An 18,739-nucleotide genomic window follows, 5' to 3' on the forward strand; every position below is an offset into this window, starting at 1 on the left:
GTGTGACGTCACTAAAATGTAATCACTGTCACGAGCTCGGCAAAAGAGGGCGGCAGAGAGCAACAAAGCAGTGCTCTAATCCTACAGGTTTGATTGCAGATTAATAAATCACATATTTTCATGTATTTAAAGACGTTCGTTTGAATCATGTCTGACATATTTGTGATGTTCGGGGCAGAGCAAGAGCAAAGCTTAATGCATCATACATGTAGCCTGATCAAGTTCTTCCATTTAACTTACGTGACATCACGGTCAAAATGACACTAAATGGATGGATGCTATGACGAATAGCTGACAAAACAGCGAAAATATGTTAACTCGGTCATAGCAGCTCATGGGTTTCTAAGAAGGTCCCTTCCTTGTTTCTATATTTGGAAATGACTTCTAGGAAAACAGAAACTGCCAGCTCCATATCCAGTTCCACGTGTTTGACTCCGCTCCCTTTTAAAGCAAAAGAAAAGCATCGGGCAGCATGACACTCGCATATGTGAGTGATTTTACATACTGCCACCCATTGATGATCATTAGACTCGAGAATGTCCACGCGGAATTTAGCGCACAATTGGCGTGTGTTGGTGAAAATGGCATCTCCCCCTGCACGGCCCCTGCTTTATAGTAGCGTGACCATGAAGCAATGCACGAGCAAGAGAGATCTTAACATGCACAGAGTCTGTCTGCTCCTCTAGACGCTTGCTCGTCTCACCAGCAGGAGCACGTATAGCGCGCACTTAAAGAAACAAGATCTGATTCAAATCAGACAGATGTTTCTTTCAAACCCTCAGTGCTTTATTCGTTCGAGGTAAGTTTCAAGCGATATTGCATCGTCATCGATATGTATTTGCGCGTCTTTTTTAATGGCAGGTGTGATCGGAATTGGGGCATCGGGCAGAATACTTATTAATTCCATTGATTATGTCATAATAGACATTCTGCTACTAACCGTTACAATGGGGATTTGCGTTTGCATTTAAAAGGGGACAGATAGAGATGTTGTATGTAATGTGTCTTTTTAAGCAACAGCATGACATTGTGCGTATCGCTTCTTTTCGCGGATGTTGCTTCCCGACAGAGGCAGACAGATTGTGTCTGAGAGAGTACCTGAACTCTCCAGGGAGTCGAACACACTGTCTGGGACTCAAATAACGCCCAGTTGTCTCCCAACAAAAAGCTCTTAATAGGTCGGATAGGGTTTTAAAAAGCTTTTTAATGCCTTCCTTAAACCATATGCTTGAAAAACTGAAGTTCATGCGATAGCCTAGCTCTTGTAGCCACTGTAATTACTGCATATGTGTAACATTTTCAATTGAAGCCATGACTCAAGAAGGTCACTTGCTTTTTATTTGTGATCATGTCTTAAAAACAAGCCTGAAAATGTCAAATTAATTACCATGCGTGTCATTTGTCATATTCAATTTAATTCAATACAAGTTTAGTGCTTCTTACAATACATTTTGTTTCAAAGCAGTGTCACTGAAAAAGCATGTTTCACTGTTACAATCAGGAAGTACATGTATTGTTATCAGTCAGATATGAGTAAGTTATGCATGTGGCAGTAATATACAGCTTTAAGATATTACAATTAATGTGGTTAGTATTTGCCACATCAACCAGATGATCAGAGGTTGTAAGTTATAGAGAAAATGAATGCTTTAGTCTTAGTTTAATGGTGTGTTAAAGTTATTAGCTGTTGATGTTTGAATATATAAATGTATTGTGAATTCAGTGACGGGACTTTGAGGGCAAGATGAGTATTGATGTTAATCCAACTGGCCCGCAAAGTCCCGCTTCTGGGACACACTCTCACAGCTTGACAAGAGTAAATAGTTAAACTTAAAGTTATTTCTTCATCAACTGTATCAATTACAGGTTCTCAATTGAATTACATTAGTGAGGCAAATGGTTTTATTGCATAAAAGTTCTGTATATACATTAGTCACAAAATCAACTCTGTGTGTTTGCAAATGCATATGGTCTGAAATTGCAATGTACATTGGACTGAATTGCAATGTAATGCCGCAGGGAGAATGAGGGGCTTTTGGGGGCACTTGTGTTTCAGTTTCACCATCATAATGCCCCTAAAAATCCTTATTGCTCTTGCACTGATCACCATTTAGAAATTGGATGTTTACATGCATATGTTGTCATTGAAAGAGTTGTGTATTCCAAACGACTGATGGCCACAGAACATGTCTGCCTACACTTACATAAATGGACATTGCTAAAGCCACATCTTACATTCATTGGGGAATATCCCATATTATGTTTGGTGCTCAATTATGTGGTGCTGCACCGAAGGCAGCTCTCTAAATGCCTTAAGCATCTGCTGCATCTACTCAAGTGTTCTGCCATCCAGCTGATGGTGGCAACAATCTGGTTTCATTTCGGGCTCCATTTTCTGTCATGCACAGTTTGATCTTCTTGCTAAAACATATATAATGGGACCGTCCCCTGAGGGTCGCTCAAACAGACAGAACAGTCAAGCACCAAAGGAGTTTCTAAAGTCCAAGTAAATCTCTATGGAAATGATTTGTCTGTTGTTTCAAAAAATGCTGCTCATGAATGGTTATGAGTTTGACACTCCGCAGTATTCATTCACGTCAATCTTGATTTAATTATGAGACGCTGCCCAGAGCTAATGCTGACAAAAATGAACAAATAGATAGGAATAATGCTGGTATGCTTCATGTAAATAATTTGGGAATTTATATGGCAAGAAGCCATAACTAAGATATTTTCATGTCAGATCAATAACAAATGGAAAAAGCTAAAGCAACTCCTTTTAGTGATCTTTTAGCGCACTAAAAACATATCATGCCATGTTATTATAAGAACAAGGGATCTATTGCTAGTTGAGGGAACAGGATGTGATTCCAAGAATGTGAAGAGCCTAATGCCACATGTGAGTAGGGGATAGTTTTGTTATGCTTTGCCAAACTACAAAACTTGGAAATATTAAGTAGTAAATTTTCACATACTGTGTCTATTTTTAGTCATCTTTATTAGCATTAAATGCTTTATGGTTGATAATCGCTATATAGTTACATTACATTTGCAGGCATTTTGGCTTGCGGGTCTTTAAAGTCTCTGGGCATTGGGCACAAGTCCTGCTGGAATTAGCTGTGGTGCTTTCTCTGTTCTGTGGCTCTGTTACGGCTCAACTCATGGTAATAGGAGAGAGGGAGAGTTTCAGATGGGAAAGTAATTATTGACACCCCACAGAGCCAACAGTTCATCCTTCCTCACTGAACTCACTTCACATGACAAAAGTTGTGTCTGTAACCGTAATCGACTTCAGTGGCGCATATTTCTGTATTTTAATGTCGATTGCTATAAATTAGAAAGCAAACAGTGAGAGCAAAAAATTATTTCCTGCTACTTTTTAGTGTATATTCTTTGAAATAAAGATTCCAAAAGGGGATTTTTGCCGTGATAGAGAAATTATTTTGGGTTCTCCAAATAACCTTTTAATGCTAAAACCTTTTATTTTTTTCTTTGTGGGACATTTTTAAAATCTAAAGAACCCCTTTTTTCACTAAGAACATTTTGTGTAATGGTAAGGTTCCATAATTGTTAAATTCTTTACGTCACCGTAAATGCCAAAAAAAAGAACCTTTATTTTTAAGAGTGTATTTAAAGTAATAAAATCTGTCAAAGATCTTGAAATCTCTCTTAAACATAGTGTTAAATTTCTTGCAAAGTCATTTGCTTATTGTTTCTTTTGACGTCATTAGAGCCTCTGAATCAGTTTTAAAGAATGCACTGGAGAGCCATTTGTGCTGAGTTGGCAGTTCACATTAACAGTCTTACATGAAATGGTTTGGGTTGTCAAAAACCCCATGTAGAATCTTGCCCTGACAAAAAGAGCCTTCTCACTTCTTAAAATGGAGAATCTGTCAAAATGTCATGTGTTCCCCCCGACCCCCCATGTTTGTGCTTGTTTTATTTATTGTACACAAAGAGAAGTTAAGCTTGTTAGCAGTAAAGTCATTGTTTCTGCATGGATCTGTCACCACTGTCAGTTTCAATTATTTGATAAAAGTAGAAAAGTCCATTTATATCTTATTATCAACTAAACCATTATATTAGCTTAATTTTAAAAGACTGTGAACTCATTAAAAGATCGTATCATTTGCTTAAACAAGTGAACCTCTTGAGAAGTGTTGGTTTAGAGAATAATGTGAGAACTCACAGCTTGTGTCTGTTATTCCATGATTTTTATTATGATTTTTATTATGCTTGTTACTTTGGAAACAGGCAGCAAAAAGTGTTCATCTCTTCTGTAATCTACATCTCTCACTCTTTTTCTTGGGGCAAAGCTGCAGGGTTATACAAAAAAGATTTATGTTTTGTAAACATCACCTGTCTTTAGTTTCAGCACTATAGGGTATTTAATTTAACGGATTAAAAAATGATACGTATTTAATGTGATAGACTATATAGAATAAATCTTATTTTGAAATTTACAAAATTGTCATTTTTTTCAATATGCACTCCAAAAAATGGTTGGGTCAAATATGGACAACCCCAAATGTTGGGTTAAAAGTGTAAGTAAAATGTTGCCATATTTGATCTAAAGTTGGGTTGAAACAACTCCGCATTTTTTAGAGTGTTAGTTAACAGAATATCAGACATTGAGAGTTTTGAACAAAATGAACTGAATCCATTGGGAAACAAACTTGTCTCAAAACGATGACATGAGAATGCAATTATTACATTTATTTAAAAACTAATGTAAAAAACCAAATCATCAGTATGGCTCACAATAGTACTGTAAAACATTTATGTACAGTTCATACGGTGCATTGGATAGGCCCTCAATCAGCCGACATAATGAAAGAAGTAATTCATGCATGCAGATATCTTCATAAAAACAAACAAACAATAAGAAGTAGGAAATATACACCATTAATATGACTGTTGCACTGTAAATGTTAATAGGTATATCTTAAACGTCAAGATATAAACATGCAATAATTCTTCTGCTGGTGCACCAATGATTTGTAGAAATACCAGCAGGGTAAGATATATAGAAAGAGCACACGTGACAAGTTGTCCTTGCGCAACGCAAGAGGAATATGTTTACCGTTTCTTGCCCTACAGTTATATTTAGAAATCAGCAGAAAGTTTGAACAGAAAACGTGCATGTCATCAGAGAGCATGAGACCTCCCCTGGAGGATATCTATATCTGAGACTGATCAATATGCAGCTTAAGTCTTTCAATTTCAATTTGATGTAATTTAGCTGATTATTCAGAATATGTCACGGTTCACGGGTGCGTCTTTATTTTGTTTCCCTCCTTGGCCTGGTTGGCATCACCGTTGCTAGGGTAACTCATTGCACTGATGAGCTAATCAGGTCAATTGCACAGGTTTGTCATTCTTCATCACATATACAGGTGCTGGTCATATAAATAGAATATCATCAAAAAGTTGATTTCAGTAATTCCATTCAAAAAGTAAAATTTGGATATTATATTCATTCATTACACACAGACTGATATATTTCAAGTGTTCATTCCTTTTAATTTTCATGATTATAACTGACAACTAATGAAAACCCCAAAATCCGTATCTCAGAAAATTAGAATATTGTGAAAAGGTTCAATATTGAAGACACCTGGTGCCACAGTCTAATCAGCTAATTAACTCAAAACACCTGCAAAGGCCTTTAAATGGTCTCTCAGTCTAATTCTGTAGGCTACACAATCATGGGGAAGACTGCTGACTTGACAGCTGTCCAAAAGACGACCATTGACATCTTGCACAAGGAGGGCAAGACACAAAAGGTCATTGGTAAAGAGGCTGGCTGTTCACAGAGCTCTGTGTCCAAGCACATTAATAGAGAGGCGAGGGGAAGGAAAAGATGTGTAGAAAAAAGTGTACAAGCAATAGGGATAACCGCACATTGGAGAGGATTGTGAAACAAAACCCATTCAAAAATGTGGGAGTGATTCACAAAGAGTGGACTGCAGCTGGAGTCAGTGCTTCAAGAACCACATACGCACAGACGAATGCAAGACAAGGGTTTCAGCTGTCGCATTCCTTGTGTCAAGCCACTCTTGAACAAGACAGCATCAGAAGTGTCTCGCCTGTGCTAAAGACAAAAAGGACTGGACTGCTGCTGAGTGGTCCAAAGTTATGTTCTCAGATGAAAATAAATTTTGCTTTCCTTTGGAAATCAAGGTCCCAGAGTCTGGAGGAAGAGAGGAGAGGCACAGAATCCACGTTGCTTGAAGTCCAGTGTAAAGTGTCCACAGTCAGTGATGGTTTGGAGTGCCATGTCATCTGCTGATGTTGGTCCACTGTGTTTTCTGAGGTCCAAGGTCAACGCAGCCGTCTACCAGGACATTTTAGACCACTTCATGATTCCTGCTGCTGACCAACTTTATGGAGATGCAGATTTCATTTTCCAACAGGACTTGGCACCTGCACACAGTGCTAAAGCTACCAGTACCTGGTTTAAGGACCATGGTATCCCTGTTCTTAATTCGCCAGCAAACTCGCCTGACCATAACCCTATAGAAAATCTATGGGGTATTGTGAAGAGGAAGATGCGATACGCCAGACCCAACAATGCAGAAGAGCTGAAGGCCACTATCAGAGCAACCTGGGCTCTCATAACACCTGAGCCGTGCCACAGACTGATCGACTCCATGCCACGCCGCATTGCTGCAGTAATTCAGGCAAAAGGAGCCCCAACTAAGTATTGAGTGCTGGACATGCTCATACTTTTCATGTTCATACTTTTCAGTTGGCCAACATTTAAAAAAATCATTTTTTTGTATTGGTCTTAAGTAATATTTTAATTTTCGGAGATACTGAATTTGCGATTTTCATTAGTTGTCTGTTTTCATAATCACGATTAAATGAAATAAACATTTGAAATATATCAGTCTGTGTGTTATGAATGAATATAATATCCAAGTTTCACTTTTTGAATGGAATTACTGAAATAAATCAACTTTTTGATGATATTCTAATTATATGACCAGCACCTGTATATACTCCAAGTCATTCCTTGACAGATCATTGTTTGCTCACGTCCTGTAGTGATGGGATTTATGGCTCTTTGAGGGGATCCGGATCTTGGCGATCCGTTCCTTACAAAGAGCCGTTCAAAAGAACGGCTCTTTTGGCTCTTTTTAAATATTTAATCAGTTTTAAGAAGCCAGCTTGAGGGCATCTCAGTTTATCCTGGAAATAATCACTGGGAGGAATGATGAGGTGAGATTTGTAGTCAAATAATTTAAACTCAGATATCACACACCAATATCTGAGTTTGAATTTTTCTGAAATATAGATTATTACCTCATTTGTCATGTGTGGACTATATACCATAGGGTTGCACAACATCCCTCTGTTTAGAAAGTGACATCACTATTTTGGATTCACCTTTAGTACAAAGTGTGTGTATGTGTAGAGCTATGTTGACTTATGTTATTCATACAATACCTACTCACAAATAAACATAAAAAACAAAGCCGGCTGCAATGAATTTCTGTGCAAAACAGCTTTTACTACAAACAGTAACACTTCCACACAAGAACATTGTTATCACACAAGAACATTTTGATTAAAAAATCTCTTTTGGCTCTTTTTAAATATTTAGTCAGTTTTAAGAAGCCAGCTTGACGGCAGCGCGCACAAGTCATTGGCTCCGCTCCTACCCAATGACAAAGGCACGTAGGTTTTTTTTTCCATTGGAGTACTCACGTAAAGGATGGGCGCGCATGCACAACTACTATCATCATGCTGTTAGGCAGTAGTACCCCTGCGCTGGGTGCGCCCCTTCCCCTATAACTGAGGAGCTAATTTGTGTGCATCTGTGTGAAACACGCATAGGAAAAAAAGAACGACAGAAAGAACGGCTCCCCTCCAGCCGTGACTCGGCTCCCATCGTTCATGTTTATGAGCCGTTCAAAAGAATCGGTTCGTTCACGAACGTCACAACTCTAACGTCCTGGCATTTCTTTGTTTGCCCGAAGTTTTTTTATGTTGTTTTCAGTTTTGCTTTCCTCGTTTGTGTTTTGGATCACCTGTTGCCTTCTCTGCTCCTGGATTTCTCTGTGGTTCTACCGGTCTGCAGTTTGCTTCTCCAGTCCATTGCAGTTTGCATCATGCTGCCAAAGCCTGTTACCTCGTCATCGTTTCTCTACAATGTCTGACCATTCTGTGTTATTTTCCCTGTGTTTATTTTTATGTTTAATAAGCACCTTATTGATTGCACTTTCAATTGGATCCTGCACGTGATTTTCCCTGACATAACGATCTGACCAGGATGGATACAGTTAGTGCTTCTGAATTGAGAGACATTTGGCTAGCTATTTTGTTCCATATATGGAACGCCAAAAGGAACAAATCATGGTGGCGGGTCTAAATGTTCTGATTTGGTAGTGCTGGTTGCCGAGTTGTCTGCCCAGTTCCAGCAACTGAAACCGAGACTGTGAACCTGCCCACTTCGCCTAACCCACCGTCAGTTTCCCCCACTGGAGACCTGCCAGCTCATCACAGCGAACCTTGACTACCACCACCAGCAGCCTATTCTGGTGAGCTACATTTGTTTAATCCATTTTGGCTAAGTGTTCTCTGTTTTCTGCTCTCCAGCCATCTGCATTTCCCTCTGAGGAGTCTAAAGTGGCTCTATTTATTACGCTACTGGCTGGTCGAGTGGTTCAATGGGTAACTGGTGTGTGTGAAGGGAAACATCAGTACTGCTCCTCATTACAGTCTTTCTCGGAGGAACTCAAGATGGTTTTTGCCCGCGTTGTCTCCAGTAGAGAAGTGTGCTGGCAGAGCTACGCAAAGGTAATCAATCTGTGATGGATTATTCTATTGAGATTTGCACACTGGCTGCAGAAAGCAACTGGAACGAGGAAGTGCAGTGGGACATTGCCCTGCATGGGTTGTTCTAAGCAAGGATTTGCTCCAGAGACTGTGGACTACTTTCAGCCCATCCCCAATGCTATGGTCAGCTCCGACTCAGATCTGGAAACCATGCAGGTGGGCAGAACTCATCTCTTTCAGAAGGAGAAGGAATGACGAAAGGCTCATGGACTTTGTACTTTAGTGCTACCGGACATATCGGGGCTCACTATCCAGTAAAAGCCAACACCTGTCTGTAGAAACAAGGTTACTGACAGGCGGTAGTCAGATTAGCAATGGACTCCAGAGTAGCAGGACTGCAATGGACTGAATCTCACCATTCCTTTTATGCTCTCTTCGACTCTGGTCTAAAGGAAATTTTTGGGACTTAACATTAGTCCGCCAACTCAAGATCCCCATTATTCCTTTAATTCAACCTATTTTAGTCCCTACCCTCCCTATTCCATTTTACTCCGCCGTGAGTCTAACCATCTCTGACAATCATACAGAACAGGTACGGTTTAAGCTTGACTCTCTTCTTGTCCTGGTGGTTCTTGGACATCCCTGGGTCAGGCTCCATATTCCTTACATCAACTGGTCTCTGAATACTGTGTTATCCTGGAGCGATTATGGTCATGCTTCTTATCGGTTGTCTGTGTGCTCCCCTGTGTCTTGTTCTGTGTTGCAGGATGAACCTTTGGGGCTGTCTGACGTGCCCAAGGAGCACCTTGACCTGAAGGGGGTGTTCAGTAAGTCAAGAGCTGCTTCTCTTACTCCACACTTTCCCTATGACCCTATAGACTTATTTCCAGGTATGTCTCCACTTCAGAGAGGGAGGACATGGAGAAATATATTTCTGATTCTTTGGTAGCCAAACTCATCTGCCCTTCCTCTTCCCCTGCAGATCTGGGGTTCTTCTTCGTGGAAAAGATGGTTGTTTCCCTGCAACCTTAAATAGACTATCGGAGGCTGAATACTTATCCTTTGCCATTGACGTCTTTGGCTTCGAGCATCTGCTGGTAGCCTCTTTTTTCATGAGGTTGGACCTTCGCAGCGCCTATAATTTGGTCTGCGTCCGGGAGGAGGATGTGTGCAAGACTGCGTTTAATACGCCCAGGGCGCATTTTTAATATTTGGTTGTGTCGTTCGGGTTATCCAACGCCCCATAGTCTTCCAGGCACTAGTCAATGCCAGCATGTATGTTACGGTTTCATTTTCCACTGTGGGGCTGATAGTGGCCGCTCTTTGGAATGTAATACTAACGCGTCAGTCGTTGCCTTGGTAACGCAACGGTTTACTGATGATATGAGATTTAAATAGCGACGAGTTATGGAGAATGATCTGCTATTGCTTTTAATTTTATTATTGCTTTGTTTACTTCACTCAAACAGCGTGTTTAACCAGCTACAGAAAAACTGGTAGCCAAGCAACAGACAAGTGGCCAATCCTGAGTGGCGACGTCACTTCATGGATTCTACCAGCACGGTTCGGCACGATTAGCTAACCATGCTGAGAATTCCGGGGCGTGAACGGTTTGTTATCGTGCCGTGCCATACCAGGCTCAAGTGGAAACACAACTGGAACTGTTCTTTACCATTCTAAGAACCGTTCGGCAGTGGAAAAGCGGCTATGGTCAATCAGTTCATTTATGTGTACCTGGATGACATATTGATATTTTCTCCTTCTTCATATTGATACTTTCTCCTTCTGACTACCATGACCTCCACCAAGACGACGTTCATTTGGTCCAGTGCAGCCAAACCTGCCTTTTCTAACCTCGATAGTTTATGCCCCTGACCCCTCTCATCAGTTTATGGTGGAGGTCGGCGCGTTGGTGCGGTTCTCTCAGAGTCAAGGTGGCCTTGGAGACATGGCGCCATTGGTTGGAGGGCTCAGGGGTTGCTTTTATCATCTGGACCGATGACAAGAACCTTGAATGCATTAGATCTGTTAAACGCTTAAACTCAAAGCAAAGGTGGGCATTATTTTTCAGTTGTTTTAAAAAAATAAGGTGGATACAGAGAATTAGAATTAGAAAAATGTTATGCCTAATAAAAGTTTATAGTTAATATTCGAAAGGGTAATTTTTCGGTTTTCTGACTTCACTAAACAGCCCAAAGCGAATACTGAACAGACGTCTTATTGCTGAAATGTTATCAAGAAAAATGTGGCATTCTAGCCATATGCTACCGCTACTTAGCTTTGTTATGAAAAACTTGATTTTGAAAATAGCGATCCTGCCATCTCACTACTGAGAAATGTAGTTATACTTATAGCTTTGCTGCTTTTAGTGACAATGCTGACTTAAAACATCTTCTCTATTTTTATTGTCTTGTTTGTTAATGGCAAGCCCAAAAGTTAGTTTGCCATCACAAAAGAGATAACATGACCATTAACTGTATTTCAAAAATGTGCATTTTTTACCAAACAAGCTATTAAAGATGGCTTGCCATCTGGTGAGCATTTAACAGAGATTACAGACCTGACAATGCTGGTTTTGTTGTTTTGATTTGCCAGTGGGCTCAATAATTGATCATGCTCTTTGGCTGGCTACACTGCCTTTGTGGTTATCACGAGCCCATCACACACTGGCTACATGCTCCTGTAATACAGCAAATTTGCTTCTGACTGCTGCTGTAAACATCTTATTTCACTATAGTCAATGGCAGGGGTTTTTATTCACAGGGAGCATCATTGCAATATAAATATTAAAGGAATATTCCAGGTTCAGGACAATCTACACAGCATTTGTCGCATAATGTTGATTACCACAAAAATGAACTTTGTTCCTCCTTTTTTTTAAAGGGAAAAAAAGGCAAAAATCTGTGTCACAGTGTTATAGTGGAAGTGAATGGGGCCAAAAACATTAAAATACTGTTTTAATAGGAAAGCCACAAGACATTAACAATTTGAGTGTTAACATAATATTTGTGAAAAAAATAGCTTATTCATTTCTTCTGTGTATAGCTTATTTCCATATATTTAAAAAAATATCTTTACAAAACAGCTTTACAGCTATACAAGTTTTAACATAAGAATTAAAATAAGTGCCTTTATAAAAAGTATAACCATTACAATTATAAGGTAATTTACTGCTTTCAAATTTTCAACAAAAAAAATGGTCTTCATTTAGACTTTCATTGTAAGTGCCTTCATTTTTGCCTCTTTTTTTAAAGAAAGGGATGGACGAGATGAAATGATGGTTGTTGAATGCTGTTGAGTGAGCTTAACTTGTACTGTTCCTTTAAAGACATTTCAAAATGCTATGGTGAAAATGCCATCCTGACTGAGCTCAACATCTCACTATATTACATAAAGAAATACATGTCAACTGCAGTACAAGTGAAGTTATCTACTGAGAGGTGTTTTGATTCCCTTGATCTATTAAAGAGATCAGGGGGGTGCTGAGGAAAATGCTGACTGGCTCTATTGTCGACTATTGCCTTGCAAGACTTAAATTTTATGATCCATGCATCCTCTTCCTGCGGGGGTATTACCGCGTGGCAAACCATTAGTCTGCATTCATAGTATCTGTAATGCTCCTGTTGTGTTGGAGAGGAGCATAGCATGCTGTCATGAGTCATGGGGTCAGCAAGAATCAAGAGAGACACACACACATTAGACAAAGCTGTAGCGAGCGGTCCAAGCAGTTCAGCTCTTAACTAAAACCACATGCCACCCCCTCACAGCCAAACCAAATGAATGAATGTCTATTGTGAATAAAAGCTGAGCCTAGCTTCATGCATTAAGGTGGCTGGCAGTCATCTGATATTCATTTGCTAGCATGTTTGTCTCATCTCTGCCATTTTTTCTTATCTGCATTCGCAGCTAGGAGCTGTTAGAAGTCTTCGGGTTTCAGGGGAATCTCGCTGCGATGATTCCCAAGTGGTAGTCCTTGAAGATTTACTTGCTGTGTGCTCTTGTGGCTGCTGTGTCTTGGGCCTTTTTCAAGGGGAAATGAGAAAGGAAGCCAGTGCACATGTCTTTTTTTTCTGAGTCACATCCTCAGTGTTTCAGCCCACCAAATGGATTTAAAGTTTCAAAGTGAAGGACAAGATGCGTATAAATACTGTATACATGACAGTGTGTGCAATATTTGTAAAGACATTGGGCAGTTATGGATCAGTTAGCACTTCCCTGTCTTTCATTTACATGTTTATATAACAGGGCCAGAGAAGACTTTTTAGACTGAAACAGATGAGACAGGTCAAGACTTGAGTCAATGCTCCCGGAGAAACAGCAACTTGTTAAAAAAAGATTCACTGTGTGCTACAAGTCCAGACATTACTCTCAACACTCAAATCAAATGAAAGAATCAATCACAGATCCAAGTAATTTTTACATCTATCTATCTATCTATATCTTACATTTTCTTTCTTTCTTTCTTTCTTTCTTTCTTTTTCTTTGAGTGTCTTTATAAATTGTGTTTTTGTCTAATTTACAGTTTTTTTTTTACAATCACTTTGTATGTCGTTTTTCTTTTCATTTTCAAGATAGACTGTCCAATGTTCAAAACATTGCATTGTGCATTTATACCTTTAGAGAAACCTTGCACTTACATAATTATTTAATTTATGTTATTTATAATTAGGCCTATATGTTATTATATATATATATATATATATATATATATATATATATATATATATTAGTTATAATTATATAATTTATAATTAGGCCTATATGTTATTATTAAATTTTTATAATTTACCTATTTTAAAAACTACTTTAATAATCAAATGTCCTTTTACAAATAATATTTCTTTTCTTAAAGCTAACATAAACATAAAACCAGCCAAATGAAGTGGAAATTTCAATACCTTTAATTGTTTGAGTGTTTCTAGAGTAAAATTAAATGAATTGGAATGAACAAATAAATGTCTCTGAAACTAATAAACATTTTAGTCAAAAGGTTCTTGGCATTGCTAAATCACCAATATGGATCATATATTTTTAGACCTGGACAAATTTCCTTTTATGTACCTTTTTGACAAGCTAAAAACGGAAATGGGTACCTTTCTCTCCTCCCATGTATGTGTTTATCCTTTTCGTCTGGCAGAAATTATGGGTTGTTCCAAAATATATTCCTGAATGTTTGGTCACATGACACGAAAAGTTTACAGTTGCCAAGATAAAGGGGGTGGGTCAACTTACCAACTGGCAAATCTTACCCCACTCTCCCCCCTGTGTAGTTGTTTTTACAATCATTAAATATTGTAGTACAAAATACAGATTACCTCAAGCTACCGCAATCTTTTTTGTGTTTTTGTGAAGAATTTGCTTCCAAAGGCATGTGTTGCAAAGAGGCAACAATTAATTGAATAAAAGCTCATCTAGTAAACGACTGGCTTCACTGAACTAGCAGTATATAGCATGTTGGACCAACAGCACACCAAAACAAACGTTCATTCACACAAACCATCCTAACAGTCTTGCAATTTGAACAAAATGGATGGAAAATACATGAAAAAATACAATTATAATCGAAATGTTGACTTTACTGGCAAATAATCACAGGAGAAAAAAAAAGGAAAATGTTAACTAAAGTCATGAGACTACAGGTCAGCTGATACACACACCATACTCATTGGGCTGTTGCTTAGGGTCTGGGACCAAAAAACAGCTAGGGATTTTTTCCTTCCGCCAGTTGCCAGGTGGGAAACAGTTAGAGGAGCTCCATATGCTAGCTGGGTTCTCCAGAGACTTCAATTAGATCCATCTCTCAGGGTGTGAAAGCCACAGCAATATGCTATCATCTTACACCAATTAAGCCCTGGTAAACCTTATCGTGTGATCATAATGCTTTCTAGACTGTCAAAAGTAGAGTTTAAAGCCCTTTTCTGGAAGGATATGAGGAATGCTGAATGTTGTATGTTTTTTTAAGGGTATACTAATGCCAAGCTCCAAATAAACCCACTGATACAATCTGAGATGTTTGAGTGCAGGTCATTAAACCTTGAGAGTAATTATATGGCTTGCTATGAAGGTGATCATCTAGACTGGATTACACATGGGAACTAAATTAAACAGTGCTTTTCAAAGAGAAGCAATTACACCCCTGGTGAAACTGTGGTAATATTACAGCGCTTTATTACCATCTTAAAGAAGTTGGTCACCACTCATGTTTTGTATACTGGATGTTTCTAAATGTTTCATTTATTATCTGTTGGAAGACATTATTACTAACACAATCTTTGTGATCTCTTGATTCCAAGTGTTCAGAAGAAGCCACCAGAGACCTTCCTGCTCTCCTCTCCTAGCAGCTACAGGTTAAAGGGTCAGATTGTAATATTTATGTAAAAAGTGATTAGTTGACTTAACTTTTAAAAAGTGATGAAACCCATTGTTATGAAACCCAATCAGTGGAATTGTCAAGTTCACCTAACTTGATATTTTCAATTACGCATGGTTTCAATTATGCAAGTATTTACTTTACTTTTTTTAAGTTAAGTCAACTGATCACTTTTTTTCTAGTTAACCGACAATTGAATCCAGGTTAATGGGACAATTGCACAATTGTTTCTAAGTTATGATCATCTTTGTATGTGGCCTTTCCCGTGTGTTGTCCTGGGAAAGCCCTAGAATATTTAAAAATGAAATTCACTGCATTAGCTTTAGCAGTTTGTTGGGTTTAAAAATGTATACTTTTTCTTTTTCTATAGAAAAAGAAGATGTGATACATGTGAAAAGATACATGTGATACTTTTATCGACAGATGCAACATTTCCATGATGATAATTAGTTATTCTGTGTGATTTTGAGGGGAACTGGCATAAATCATGTGTTCAAAAGATTGTTTTATTAAATAATTGAATACCATTATTCAGCAAAGATCCATTAAATTGATCAAAAGTGACAGTAAAGAGATTTATTGTATTACAAAAGATTTCCATTTCAAATAAATGCTGTTCTTTTGAACATATGTCAAAGAGTACTAGAAAAATATATTATGGTTTCCAAAAAATATCCAGCACAACTGTTTTCAATATTGATAATAATAAGAAATGTTTCTTGAGCAGCAAATCAACATATTAGAAAGATTTCTGAAGGATCATGTGACACTGAAGACTGATGCTGAAAATTCAGTTTTGTCATCACACACAGGAATAAACACCATTTTAAAACATATTAACATTTATTTTAAAAATTAAAAAATCCTTACTGACCCAAACTTTTGAATGGTAGTGTAGATTCACTAAATACAACTTGGGACTGCCTGCTGCAAAGAAAAGAACAGTTGAGAGGAAAGACGGTTTCTTTTTATCAAACATTTTGAGGACACTGTATTTTGAGATATTTGTGTAAAATCTATCAATATACTGTGCCAGACTACAAAAAGTTCTGCAAAGATGATTGATTTACAAGTGGCAAAAGGTAGGTATCATGGTTAAAGCATGTTTAGATACCCCTTTCCGTCATTAGTATTATCTTTACGCGGCCTGTATAAATACAGAAGTTGAAGTTAGTTTTTTGTTTTTCAGGTTCCATCAGCCACTTTATAGTGATAGATAAAGAACACCCCATGCTCAAAGATTTAAAAGAAAAACTCAAACAAGTACGATCATTGTCTACAATTTCAAGATGCTCTCAGAGGAAGTAAACAAGCAGACGTGAAATTAAAACCCCTCTTCTTTCCCTCCTTCCATGTGACTGCAGAAGCATATGACTTCCATAACTTCATCGCTCATTAACCGCTGATGGCTGGACACAATTGAGCGAGTGTTTGTGGAACTTGCCCCAGATATTCAGGTCTCAGTCCCCGGCTCTGGCTGTTGGGCAGATCTTCTCCTGTTTCAGCTTCACCCTGCCTGACAACAGACCGTGAGGAACTTCACACAGAGTCCTATAAGGAGTGAACTATGGGATACAAAGGCCAGTTATGTCCATTTAAATCCATAAACAAGCACCGCAACAAACAAAATGACTGATGACTGATGGTATATTGTTAAAATACCTCATCTACACATGAGCCAACAATTAAGCTTTTGTGCAGACAGTGGAATCACTATGAAGAAGCACTTAATATTAATCTTCATTAATATGGTTTTGTACAGCAGGGTTTACGTCGGAGCAAGTATTGTTTAGACCAAAATACATAGCCTATGAGTCAGAGTTAGGCTATATTTAAAAGACAATAATCTCTAATTAGCATTAAGCGCATGTATATATTCCTGGCTTGACTGGAATCTCATTTAAAAGCAACGCCTATGTATATAATATAATCAAAATAATGTTTAGGTCTATTACGGTGTATATTTTGTAATGACGCTGATAATGAGAAAACAATAAAGAAAAAAGGACCAAACTAAAGTCCTTTTGTTGTCTGTGGTTTGGGTGTAAATGAAAACTGATGCTATAGTGCCACCTAGAGGTAAGTTTCATACAACCGATAACCATCAGTCAAGGCCTGTGATTCCCTCCACTGCTCTAGTTTCATTCAGCTCATACATTCACATAAAGGACAACGAGCTATATTAATGAACTTGTTGTCATTTCTGTGTAATGCTGGGAATGAGAGCAAGGATAAGCAAAGGACACACACCATTTAAGAGGAGACTTTTAAGGACACAGGGTGGGGAGCTAGATTTCCTCTTTGGCTTAGAAAAGACAACACAAGCTTTGCCAGCTTCAGAATTCTTATCATACCCTGGATATTAACACATTCATTTTAGGTAAAAGAAACTTCAGACCAGCTATGGTCATATTTGAAGCTGCATGGTCCATTAATCTTGTTCTGTTTGGCCTGTGTATGCTGGATCAGTGCCAGAACTCTTTGACATTACATAGAAGTTCTCAGACATAAACTGTGTATTAATGCTAAATATGTGCCTTTTTTCTATGATTTAGAATGTAATTAGAGTTTAAACATATTCAGGTCAAGTATATGTTATGTCAGAGGTTCAGAACAATATTATTTAAGGCCGAATGACTTTTCCAGTTGTTCATGATTTATAAAAAAAATAATAATAATAATATACACTTATAAGTAAGCTTACCAACAAAGAAAAGGTTTATGAACAATGTTTTGACATGTTCTTTCAAATCAAAAAGTTTAATTTAAAAAAGAAACTTAGATTTTTGTGAAAGGAGTCATTTAAGGTATAGAAATGGCATGTTTAGCTAAAATGGTCCACAGTTTTCAGCTAAAATGGGCTGCACACACACACACACACACACACACACACACACACTTACACAGCAACTGAGTGAGAACATAGGTTTTATGTCTAGATATCTTTAAAAAATAATTGCATAGACAGTATGGCAGGAGGACACGCAAAATGACAGAATGAGGGGTGCTACAGGAAATGTTAGTGGGTTTTTTTTTGTGATGTTCTAATCTTTAACAAAATGTTTGACAAGCATACACATACATGCACACAAAAGACACGAATGCACAGAAACACACACAACATGATCAGTTCATTTTTAAGTGCATTTTTTAATGAAATATTGGTTCAACTTTCTATTTAATGAAATAGCCTATAGTCAGGCTATTATATGTAATTTACCACAACTTGGCCCATTTGGCCCAAAACTTCCACATGTGGAAGGGTCATAAAACACTGTGCTGAACAGCTAGCACCAGTGTTCACTGACCTCTTCAGATCCTCTTTTAAAGCTATGTTTTCAGTGGTGTATAAAGACCTCGCATAATGAACCGTTATGTTTTTATTACCTTAGAATGAGACATTTATATCTCCATAACCGCGGGCACCCCCTTCTATGGAGGTCGACATATTGTGTCGTCATGTTTTTTACCGTAGCCCTAAACGGACAAACGCGTTTTGTTACTATGTTGCTCTCCGTGCAAGGAAGCAAGCTTAGTTCAGCGAATAAAACACTGACACAATGATGAACAAGTAACAATAATATT

General features: G+C 38.1%; 2 long non-coding RNA genes across 2 annotated transcripts; both read left to right on the forward strand.

Moving 5' to 3' along the window:
* The first annotated feature begins 684 nt into the window (after window positions 1-684).
* Window positions 685-11,336, forward strand: LOC143722159 (uncharacterized). Its single transcript, XR_013196846.1, has 3 exons — window positions 685-799; window positions 9,551-9,674; window positions 9,767-11,336. It is a non-coding gene; the product is annotated as an uncharacterized LOC143722159 (long non-coding RNA).
* A 4,945-nt stretch (window positions 11,337-16,281) lies between these two features.
* On the forward strand, window positions 16,282-17,164 carry LOC143722157 (uncharacterized). The gene is made up of 2 exons (XR_013196844.1): window positions 16,282-16,417; window positions 16,519-17,164. It is a non-coding gene; the product is annotated as an uncharacterized LOC143722157 (long non-coding RNA).
* The last annotated feature ends 1,575 nt before the right edge of the window (window positions 17,165-18,739 follow it).

Source organism: Siphateles boraxobius, unplaced genomic scaffold, assembly GCF_051911475.1.
Source record: "Siphateles boraxobius isolate OS27281-9 unplaced genomic scaffold, OSU_SipBor_1 66, whole genome shotgun sequence".
Taxonomy (NCBI): Eukaryota; Metazoa; Chordata; class Actinopteri; order Cypriniformes; family Leuciscidae; genus Siphateles; species Siphateles boraxobius.